Source organism: Bos mutus, chromosome 12 (genome assembly GCF_027580195.1).
Source record: "Bos mutus isolate GX-2022 chromosome 12, NWIPB_WYAK_1.1, whole genome shotgun sequence".
Classification (NCBI taxonomy): Eukaryota; Metazoa; Chordata; class Mammalia; order Artiodactyla; family Bovidae; genus Bos; species Bos mutus.
In genome coordinates this window covers 55957615-55969760 of record NC_091628.1, presented here as the reverse complement: position 1 = coordinate 55969760, position 12146 = coordinate 55957615, and the positions used below count along the sequence as shown (strand labels likewise).

Below are 12146 nucleotides of genomic sequence, written 5' to 3'. Positions count from 1 at the left end.
GAAAACAGAAGCCAGTACTTGGAAAAGCATTTCTGATGAACTTAACTTCATTTTCATGGTTTTATATTCAAAGAAACCTTTCAGCCATATCTGACTTACACAGATACCATTAATTAAGTAGACTTCACTATACTGATTTTAGGCAGCAATTCTGTCTACTTAGTACATCACAGAAGAGCAGAGCCTATCTGCAAAGTGTAGAGAATATAAAAGATTATAGAGAATATAAAAGACTAAAGAGCTTCTTCATGAAGGTGAAAGAAGAGAGTAAAAAAGCTGGCTTAAAACTCAACATTCAAAAAATGAAGATCATGGCATTCGGTCCATCACTTCTTAGCAAATAGATGGGGAAACAATGGAAACAATGACAAAATTTCTTTTATTAGGCTCCAAAATCACTGCAGATGGTGACTGCAGCCATGAAATTAAAAGAGTCTTGCTCTTTGGAAGAAAAGCTATGACCAACCTAGACAGTATATTAAAAAGCAGAGACATAACTTTGCCAACAAAGGTCCGTCTAGTCAAAGCTATGGTTTTTCCAGTAGTCATGTATGGATGTGAGAGTTGACCCAGAGGGATGGTATGGGGAGGGAGGAGGGATGAGGGTTAGAATGGGGAACACATGTATACCTGTGGCAGATTCATGTGGATGTATGGCAAAACCAATACAATATTGTAAAGTAATTAACCTCCAATTAAAATGAATAAATTTATATTTAAAAAAAAAAGAAAGCTGAGGACTGAAGAATTGTTGCTTTTGGCTTGTGGTGTTGGAGAAGACTCTTGAGAGTCCCTTGGACTGCAAGGAGATCCAACCAGTCTATACTAAAGGAAATAAGTCCTGAATATTCACCGGAAAGACTGATGCTGAAGCTGAAACTCCAATACTCGGGCCACCAAATGTGAAGAGCTGACTCACTTGAAAAGACCCTGATTCTGGAAAAGATTTAAGGCAGGAGGAGAAGGGGTCTATAGAGGATGAAATGGTTGGATGGCATTAGCAACTCAATGGACATGAGTCTGAGCAAGCTCCTGGAGTTATTAATGGGTAGGGAAGCATGGCATGCTACAGTCCATGGGGTCACAAAGAGTCAGACACGACTGAGTGACTGAACTGATACAAATTAAGATATTTTTATTCATTCTGTGCCCATGACTCTATCCTTCTTTTTTTCCAATAACAGCACAGTGAAACAACACATTTTCTTCCAGGTAAAATGGTTTAGTCTGTGTGAGTGCCCTCGTGTGTGTATGTGTGCCCTCGTATATGTGTGTGTTTTGCTTTGAGAGAGTCAAATCCTTGGCAGGTTGATAAGAAGTCTGGGGGTCCGCAAAGAGAGATTGGTCTGGAATTCTCAAGGAGGTGAAAAGGGCAAAGGTTTTTTTTTTCCTCTACATTCCTTAGTCTTCAGTTCAGTTCAGTCGCTAAGTCCTGTCCGACTCTTACGACCCCATGAAAAACAGCACGCCAGGCCTCCCTGTACATCACCAACAACCGGAGTTCACTCAGACTTACGTCCATCGAGTCAGCGATGCCATCCAGCCATCTCATCCACTGTCATCCCCTTCTCCTCCTGCCCCCAATCCCTCCCAGCATCAGAGTCTTTTCCAATGAGTCAACTCTTCGCATGAAGTGGCCAAAGTACTGGAGTTTCAGCTTTAGCATCATTCCTTCCAAAGAAATCCCAGGGCTGATCTCCTTCAGAATGGACTGGTTGGATCTCCTTGCAGTCCAAGGGACTCTCAAGAGTCTTCTCCAACACCACAGCTCAAAAACATCAATTCTTCAGTGCTCAGCCTTCTTCACAGTCCAACTCTCACATCCATACATGACCACAGGAAAAACCATAGCCTTGACTAGACGGACCTTTGTTGGCAAAGTAATGTCTCTGCTTTTGAATATGCTATCTAGGTTGGTCATAACTTTCCTTCCAAGGACTAAGCATCTTTTAATTTCATGGCTGCAGTCACCATCTGCAGTGATTTTGGAGCCCCCCCCCAAAAAAAATAAAGTCTGACACTGTTTCCACTGATTCCCCATCTATCTCCCATGGAGTGATGGGACTGGATGCCATGATCTTCATTTTCTGAATGTTGAGCTTTAAGCCAACTTTTTCACTCTCCATTTTCACTTTCATCAAGAGGCTTTTTAGTCCTCTTCACTTTCTGCCATAAGGGTGATGTCATCTGCATATCTGAGGTTATTGATATTTCTCCTGGCAATCTTGATTCCAGCTTGTGCTTCTTCCAGCCCAGTGTTTCTCATAATGTACTCTGCATAGAAGTTAAATAAACAGGGTGACAATAGACAGCCTTGACATACTCCTTTTCCTATTTGGAACCAGTCTGTTGTTCCATGTCCAGTTCTAACTGTTGCTTTCTGACCTGCATACAGGTTTCTCAAGAGGCAGATCAGGTGGTCTGGTATTCCCATCTCTTTCAGAATTTTCCACAGTTTCTTGTGATCCACACAGTCAAAGGCTTTGGCATAGCCAATAAAGCAGAAATAGATGTTTTTCTGGAACTCTCTAGCCTTTTCGATGATCCAGCAGATGTTGGCAATTTGATCTCTGGTTCCTCTGCCTTTTCTAAAACCAGCTTGAACATATGGAAGTTCACTGTTCACATATAGCTGAAGCCTGGCTTGGAGAATTTTGAGCATTACTTTACTAGCGTTTGAGATGAGTGCAATTGTGCGATAGTTTGAGCATTCTTTGGCATTGCCTTTCTTTGAGATTGGAATGAAAACTGACCTTTTCCAGGCCTGTGGCCACTGCTGAGTTTTCCACATTTGCTGGCGTATTGAGTGCAGCACTTTCACAGCATCATCTTTCAGGATTTGAAATAGCTCGACTGGAATTCCATCACCTCCAGTAGCTTTGTACGTAGTGATGCTTTCTAAGGCCCACTTGACTTCACGTTCCAGGATGTCTGGATCTAGGTGAATGATCACACCATCGTGGTTATCTTGGTAGTGAAGATTTTTTTTTGTACAGTTCTTCTGTGTATTCCTGCCACCTCTTCTTAATATCTGCTGCTTCTGTTAGGTCCACACCATTTCTGTCCTTTATCGAGCCCATCTTTGCATGAAATGTTCCCTTGGTATCTCTAATTTTCTTGAAGAGATCTTTAGTCTTTTCCTTAGTCTTAGTCACAAAAAATGGTTTTATCTTTAAGCCTAGAACTGATGATTACACAAGAAACAACTCAGTTTAAACTCTGTACTAAGGATTATATAACATGTATCCTGCTGGAAGACAGTTTCTCCTTCCCTAAAACCTTCTGGCTAATCCTGTTATCTTAAAATGTAAATTATGGGAGTGGGTTTAGTAAGAGCTTTACAACCTCCAGGTATTCTTATGATTCATTGTAATAACTAATTAAAAGGTATATAACTCCATTGCTAACACTAGCAAGTGGGTACTCTTTCTGTCCCCTCTGATGTCTATGTCAGAAGCTTTCTCTATTCATTTTATACTTTAATAAAACTCTATTACACAAAAGCTCTGAGTTATCAAGCCTTGTCTCTGGCCTCAGATTGAATTCTTCTCCTCTGGAGGCCAAGAGTCCTGGTGTCTTTCATGGTTCAGCAACAACCTTTCATCTTCCTCACTGTTAAAATTGTTAACAAGGTTCTCTTTTTATAAAGAGAAAGTTTAACATAATGGTGGAATAATGCAGTCTCAGAAAGCAGGCTGACATAAATTTCAAACCAGTTTTCTAACAGTTATTTTGCATAATTTATTATGTGTACCTTAGTTTCCTGATATATGAAATGCTATATGCAGTAGTACCTATCTCATTGGGTTATTTCAATGATTAAAGAATAAATGCATACTAAACAGTACTGGCATACTGTTGTACCATAAGCTTTCAAGAAATCCCAGTTACAATTTTATTATTATTATTATTTATTAATGAGCAGTTGTCAAATCTTCCATAACTTTTAATTGTCATATCTAGGCTTTGAATCAAGTCTTACAGTACAGACTTTTTTCCTACCACAAAGGGCTTGCATTATTAAAACATTTTAGTTTTAATATTTCAGCCATCAGTAAGCCTGTCTGAATAATCTGTGATTCAGTTTTTTGTTCAACAATTTTCTCATGCAGATATTTTCAAATTTTATAGTTATTAAAAATGTTTACTTAAAAACTTGTTTTATAATCAATTCATAAAAAGAAATTAATTTTTAGGACAAATTTATATATATTTTCTCTGAAGTAAATCTATGCTTATTTGTAGTGACTGATTTATTTTAAACTTCAAGTGAAGAGAATTGAATTATCTTACTCAGTTGGTCTATGAAAGATTATATAAATTCCCCCTCCCCCAAAGCAACCAACTGAATGATTCAACATGCATGTTTTTGTTTCCATATGTTCTTACATAATGGGTGTTTTTATTTTGTGGTCATGTACCTTTATGTAGGGCTTCCCTTGTAGCTTAGTAAAGAATCTGCCTGTAATGCAGGAGACCTTGGTTCGATTCCTGGGTTGGGAAGATTCCCTGGAGAAGGAAATGGCAGCCTACTCCAGTATTCTTGCCAGGAGAATCCCATGGACAGAGGAGCCTGGCAGGCTACAGTCCATGGGGTCACAAGAGTCGGAGACAACTTAGCAACTAAACCACCACCACCACCTTTATGTAAATGGGTTCTAACCAGGTGGTGCTAGTGATAAAGAACCCAGCTGCCAATGCAGGAGACATAAGAGATGCCAGTTCAATCCCTGGGTTGGGAAGATCCCTGGAGGAGGAAATGGTAACCTACTCCAGTATTCTTGCCTAGGGAATCCCAAGGAGAGAGGAACCTGGGAGATTACAGTCCATAGGGTCACAAAGAGTCAGACATAACTGAAGTGACTTAGCATGCATGCACGCACCTTTATGTAAATAGTGTAATGGCAGGGATTCAGAATTCTCTACAAACATTCATCATCCCATTATTCAGTAAGAATAGAATTATATGTTCCATTTCCAAGGACACTCTGTAGTTTTGTGTCCATGAGTAATGGAAAAAGAAGCTGTGGAAAACACTTCCAGGTCTGGACCTTTGAATATTAGGCATTTTCTTCTCATTTCCCTGCTCTCTGCTACTCAGACATGGAAATACTACAGTTTAAACCAGGCAAGTAACAACAAGGTTCCAAGGCATTGCCTCTCCACGTGCTCTTCCCAGACTCACAACATCAGCACCACAGTGGAAACTGTTAATAACTGTGAGCAATGTAGATTCTCAGATCCAAGCCAGACCTGCTGAGTTAGACACCCTGAGGTTGGGCTGACAATTTCTGTTTTAACTCTACAAGTGCTTCCGATATGTATTGCAGCTTGAGAACCACAAAACAGGAAGATAGACAAGGACGTGAGTCTCCATTGCTATAGACGATGTCTGTCTATAACAAAGACCAGCAAAACTTTTTCTGCAAATTCAGTAGTATTTTAAGCTCTTCTTATTCTCTTCCTCTTTCCCCTTGTCCTCTTCCTCCTCCTCTTGCTGCTTCTCCTACTTCCTCTAACAGTCATTTATAATTTTAAAATCCATTTTTACCTAGCCACAGGTTGAACAAAAATAAGCTGGTATAGAGTAGAAGAGCTGTTGGACCTTGGGCAGATTACTCAAGAGAAAAACAAATATTTGTTTACTGAAGCACTGTATTTTTGGGTCTGTTTGTTACAGAGACTTAATCTAGACCCTGAGTGACAGGGGAAGTGGAGGTATATATTTTATTTTGTTTTCACTTTTTTTTTTTAACTCAGTACTAAAATTCTAGGATTCATTCACTTTTAATTTTGTGTATTTATCTGTTTATATTTATGGCTCTATTTAGTCCATTGATTCTAACTATTGCAAAAGACTCCATGTTGTACCCTTAACCACAATTTGCCTCTGTTCCTACAGATCACTTCCAATTCCCTGATGCCACATAGCATATAATCCACTCATGTCTTATGTTGAAACTGTGTAGACATATCTCTGGTTAATATATCTAGGAGTTGAATGTTTGGATCATATATTCATTTGACAAGTTTTTCTGTTTTAATCTCCAAACTGATTGCTCTAGTTCACTCTCACTCCAGAAGTAAAGGAGTACTCTGTATCTAGCGTATTACCAACTCTTAGTTTACTCTGTTCTCAGGTAGCCATCCAAAAAGGTGAAAAGAGATATTTCATTGCTTCATTTCTTAGGTGCCTACAACCAAAGCTTATCAGTGCCTTCCATTCACTTAAAAACATTTAAGATGCACCCCACTCCAGTACTCTTGCCTGGAAAATCCCATGGATGGAGGAGCCTGGTAGAATGTAGTCCATGGGGTCGCTAAGAGTCGGACACGACTGAGCACCTTCACTTTCGCTTTTCACTTTCATGCATTGGAGGAGGAAACGGCAACCCACTCCAGTGTTCTTGCCTGGAGAATCCCAAGGACGGCGGGGCCTGGTGGGCTGCCGTCTATGGGGTCACACAGAGTTGGACACGACTGAAGCGACTTAGCAGCAGCAGCAGCATTTTTGTAATACATACTCTAGTGATAAAAATAGGTGAGTATATTTGAAACACGTTTTAAGTAGAATTATTCAATTCAGATACAGACAGATATAAAATGATAAATAGAAACAGAAAAAGGACATATAATAAATATTATATACGCCCGACTACATAAATACATGGGTTCAATCCCTACGTTGGGAAGATCTCCTGGAGGAGGGCGTAGCAACCCATTCCAGTACTCTTGCTTTGATGGACAGAGGAGCCTGGCGAGCTACAGTCCATGGGGTCGCAAAGAGTCAGATGACTGAGCTACTAAGCGCATACACACATATACGTACACATAGGAAAGGGCAAGAATTTAAAAGGGAATGTATTTGGGAGCAAAGTATACTGTAAGAACTTTGGGAGAATGTGGACATTGAACTTGACAACATTGACAGGCAGCATTGTTTTATTTATTTCTGTTAATAATGTCATAATTCAGCATATTGTCGTACTTTTATCTGTATCATCACTCCCTAATTGTCAAATATTTTTTTTTGTTCTGATTTTTGCTATTATAAGGAATAATACAGGGAGTAAACTGAAGTTGCTCAATCATGTCCAACTCTTTGCAACCCCATGGACTGAGGCCTGCCAGGCTCCTCATCCTTGGGATTTTCCAGGCAAGAATACTGGAGTGGGTTGTCGTTTCCTTCTCCATGGACGATCAGTAAATCAACCTCATAAGCAAATCTTTCTGTACATCCATAACTGTATTTTTAGAGAAATTCCTGGAAGTGATATTGCTGGGGGAAATGATATAAACATTTTTAAATGCTTCAATGCATACTAAAAAATATTTTCTGATGAGGTGTTCCCAGTTTCTCCTTCTATAAATAACCATGTCAGTACTTATATATATATTTTAAAGGTGTTTACACTGCTTTTACTTGTACTTTATTCTAAGATATTTCTAAAATGTCATACAACAAATTATATCTAATATATAGAACAACTAAAAAAAATGGTACTAATACATTTTTTCAATTTTCAATGACTATATCCATAATTTGAGAATTGAATTTACCTTTGAAATCCACTAATCTTGCTGCGCTGTCTAGAGGTTTGAAATTTTTTGCTTACCATTTTTTCCCATTAATTTTTACTTTTATCGTATGTGTTGATATTGTATATATAAATATATGTACATATATTACACACGTACATATATGAATATATATGTATTTCAGTATTGTTGTTTTTCACTCCCTCAGTCATGTCCGACTTTTTGTGACCCCATGGTCGCAGCACACTAGGTTTCCCTGTCTTTAACCATCTCCTGGAGCTTGTTCAAACTCATGTCCGTTGAGCTGGTGATGCCATCCAACCATTTCATCCTCTGTTGTCGACTTTTCCTCCTGCCTTCAATCTTTCCCAGCATGAGGGTCTTTTCTAATGAGTCCTCTCTTGCATCAAGTAGCTAAAGTATTGGAGCTTCAGCAACAGTCCTTCCAATGAATATTCAGGACTGATTTCCTTTAGGATTGACTGGTTTAACCTCCTTGAGGTCCAAGGGTCTCTCAAAACTCTTCTATAACACCACAGTTCAAAAACATAAATTCTTTGGCACTCAGCCTTCTTCACAGTCCAACTCTCACATTCATACATGACTACTGGAAAAACTATAGCTTTGATTATATGGACCTTTGTTGGCAAAGTAATGTCTCTGCTTTTTAATATGCTGTCTAGTTTGGTCATAGCTTTTCTTCCAAGGAACAAGCATCTTTTAATTTCATGGCTGGAGTCACCATCCGCAGTTATTTTGGAGCCCAAGAAAGTAAAGTCTCTCACTGTTTCCATTGTTTCCCCATCTATTTGCCATGGAGCGATGGGACACAATGCCATGATCTTAGCTTTTTGAATGTTGAGTTTTAAGCCAGCTTTTTCACTCTCCTCTTTCACTTTCATCAAGAGGCTCTTCAGTTGTTCTTCACTTTCTGCCATAAGGATGACATCATCTGCATATCTGAGGTTATTGATATTTCTCCTGGCAATCTTGATTCCAGCTTGTGCTTCATCCAGCCCAGCATTTCTCATGATGTACTCTGCATATAAGTTAAATAAGCAGGATGACATTATGCAGCCTTGATGTACTCTTTCCCCAGTATTGAACCAGTCTGTTGTTCCATGTCCCGTCCTAACTTATGCTTCTTCACCTGCTTTCAGGTTTCTCAGGAGGCAGGTAAGGTGGTATCGTATTCCTGTCTCTTTAAGAATTTTCCACAGTTTGTTGTGATCCACACAGCCAAAGGTGTTAGTGTAGTCAATGAAGTAGAGTAGATGCTTTTCTGAATTCCTTGCTTTTTCAATGATCCAACAGATGTTGGCAATTTGATCTCTGGTTCCTCTGCCTTTTCTAAATCAAGCTTGAACATCTGGAAGTTCTCGGGTTATGTAATGTTGAAGCCTGGCTTGGAGAGTTTTGAGCATTACTTTGCTAGTGTGTGAGTTGAGTGCAATCGTGTGGTAGTTTGAGCATTCTTTGGCATAGCTTTTCTTTGGGATTGGAATGAATACTGACCTTTTCCAGTCCTGTGGCTACTGCTGAGTTTTCCAAATGTGCTGGCATATTGAGTGCAGCACTTTCACAGCATCCTCTTTTAGGATTTGAAAGAGCTCAACTGGAGTTCCATCACCCCCATTAGCTTTGTTCGTAGTGATGCTTCCCAAGTCCCACTTGACTTCACACTCCCAGGATGTCTGGCTCTAGGTGAGTGATCACACCATCATGGTTATCTGGGTCATGAAGATCTTTTTTGTGTATTCTGTGTATTCTTGCCACCTCTTCTTAATATCTTCTGTTTCTGTTAGGTCCATACCGTTTCTCTCCTTTATTGTGTTCATCTTTGCATGGAATGTTCCCTTGATATCTCTAATTTTCTAGAAGAGATCTTTTCCCCATTCTATTGTTTTCCACTATTTCTTTGCTTTGGTCCCTGAGGAAGGCTTTCTTATTTCTCCTTGCTATTCTTTGGAATTATTTATTCAGATGGGTGTATCTTTCCTTTTCTCCTTTGCTTTTAGATTCTCTTCTTTTCTCAGCTATTTGTAAGGCCTCTTCAGACAGCCATTTTGGCCTTTTGCATTCTTTTTCTTGGGTATGGTTTTGATCACTGCCTCCTGTACAATGTTACAAATATCCATCCATAGATCTTCAGGCATTCTGTCTGTTAGATCTAATCCTTGGAATCTGTTTGTCACTTCTACTGTATAATCATAAGGGATTAGATTTAGATCATACCTGAATTGAATGGTTTAGTGGTTTTTCCTACTTTCTTCAATTTAAGTCTGAATTTGGCAATAAGGAGCTCATGATCAGAGCCACAGTCAGCTCCCAGTCTTGATTCACTGACTGTAAAGAACTTCTCCATCTTCAACTGCAAGGAATATAATCAATCTGATTTTGGTGTTGACCATCTGGTGATGTCCCTGTGTAGAGTGTTCTCTTATGTTGTTGGAAGAGGGTGTTTGCTATGAAAAGTGTTTTATCTTGGCCGAACTCTGTGAGCCTTTGCTCTGCTTCATTTTGTACTCCAAGGCCAAACTTGCCTGTTACTCCAGGTATTTCTTGACTTCCTACTTTTGCATTCCAGTTGCCTATGATGAAAAGGTCATTTTTTTGGGTGGGGTGGTTAAATAGGAAATTTTTTAAATTTACCTATTTACTGAAGGATAATTGCTTTACAGAATTTTGTTGTTTTCTGTCAAGCCTTAACATGAATTAGGACATCTTTTTTTGGTGTTAGTTCTAGCAGGTCTTTTATGTCGTCCTAGAACCATTCAACTTCTGCTTCTTCAGTGTTAGTGGTTGGGTCATAAACTTAGATTACTGTTTACCTTGGAAACCAACAGAGATCATTCTGTCATTTTTGACATTGCATCCAAGAACTGCATTTTGGACTCTTGTTGACTATTCAGGGTATTCTAAGTGATTCTTACACATAGTAGTAGATAGAATGGTCATCTAAATTAAATTCACCCATCCCAGTCCATTTTAGTTCACTGATTCCTAAAATGATGTTTACTTTTGCCATCTCTTGTTTGAAGATATATTTCAATATATTTTGCAATATATTGATTGGCTGATTTCAATATGTATGTTGAAGATTTGTGCTATAGTTATTATTCTATTACTTGTTTGGGGGTTAAGTATTATGTTAGTTAATTTAATTTACGTAGCTGGTTCCTTATTCAAATCATGCATAACATTCCATTCTGGTTATATTCTACAATTTATTTATTCATCATTTTTTAAGCAATTTTGTTTTTCCAATTGCCTTGGTATCTGCTGTGATACTTGGAACAATTTTATATGTGTCTTTTGGGGGACAGGAACAAAAGTTTCTCTCGGGTGTATCAGTTCAGTTCAGTTGCTCAGTTGTGTCCGACTCTTTGTGACCCCATGGGCTGCAGCACAGCAGGCCTCCCTGTCCATCACCAGCTCCCAGAGCTCACTCAAACTCATGTCTGTCACGTCAGTGATGCCATCCAACCTCTCATCCTCCATTGTCCCCTTCTCGTCCCACCTTCAGTCTTTCCCAGCATCAGGGTCTTTTCTAATGAGTCCTTTCTTGCATCAAGTAGCCAAAGTATTGGAGTTTCAACTTCAGCATCAGTCCTTCCAATGAATATTCAGGACTGATATCCTTCAGAATGGACTGGTTGGATCTCCTTGCAGTCCAAGGGACTCTCAAGAGTCTTCTCCAACACCACAGTTCAAAAGCATCAATTCTTTGGTGCTCAGCCTTCTTCACAGTCCAACTCTCACATCCATACATGACCACTGGAAAAACCGTAGCTTTGACTAGATGTACCTTTGTTGGCAAAGTAATGTCTCTGCTTTTTAATATGCTATCTAGGCTGATCATAATTTTTCTTCCAAGGAGTAAGCATCTTTTAATTTATAGGAATAAAATCACTAAGTCATAGTCTAGAAGTGTTAGCAAACTTCATTCTGACAAGGAACTGATAACTCTTTGTAGATTTCAAGCACTATTAGTACTCTTTCAGATTCAGTATTTTCAGAATTCTTTAAAATTTCATTTTATTTTCAGTTAATCCTGAGATTTGTCAACAGAGATCTACAGTGTCAAAGCTATGGTTTTTCCAGCAGTCATGTACAGATGTGAGTTGGACCATAAAGAAGGCTGAGCACCAAATAATTGATGCTTTCGAACTGTGGTGCTAGAGAAGATTCTTGAGTCCCTTGGACTGCAAGAAGATGAAACCAGTCAATCCTAAAGGAAATCAACCCTGAATATTCATAGGAAGGACTGATGCTGAAGCTGAAGCACCAATATTTGGCCACCTATTGTGAAGAACTGACTTGTTAGAAAAGACCCTGATGCTGGGAAAGATTGAGGGCAGGAGGAGAAGGGGGCAACAGAGGATGAGGTGGTTGGATGACGTCATTGACTCAATGGACATGAATCTGAGCAAACTCTGGGAGATAGTGAAGGACAGGGACGCCCCGTGTGCTGCAGTTCTTGCAGTTGCAAAGAGTCAGACACAACTGAGTGACTGAACAGCTACAAGTCCTGAGAATTACATAGTCACCATTCTTTGATTTACCCTGGGACCTGATCATTTCCTCATGCATAATTTCCTCACACA

The 12146-nt window shown here is 39.2% G+C and overlaps 1 pseudogene; it reads right to left on the bottom strand.

The window, feature by feature from the left end:
* The window catches only part of LOC102271472 (actin-related protein 2/3 complex subunit 1B pseudogene), a 72452-nt pseudogene extending 62548 nt beyond the window's left edge, over positions 1 to 9904 (bottom strand).
* Positions 9905 to 12146: the final 2242 nt, after the last annotated feature.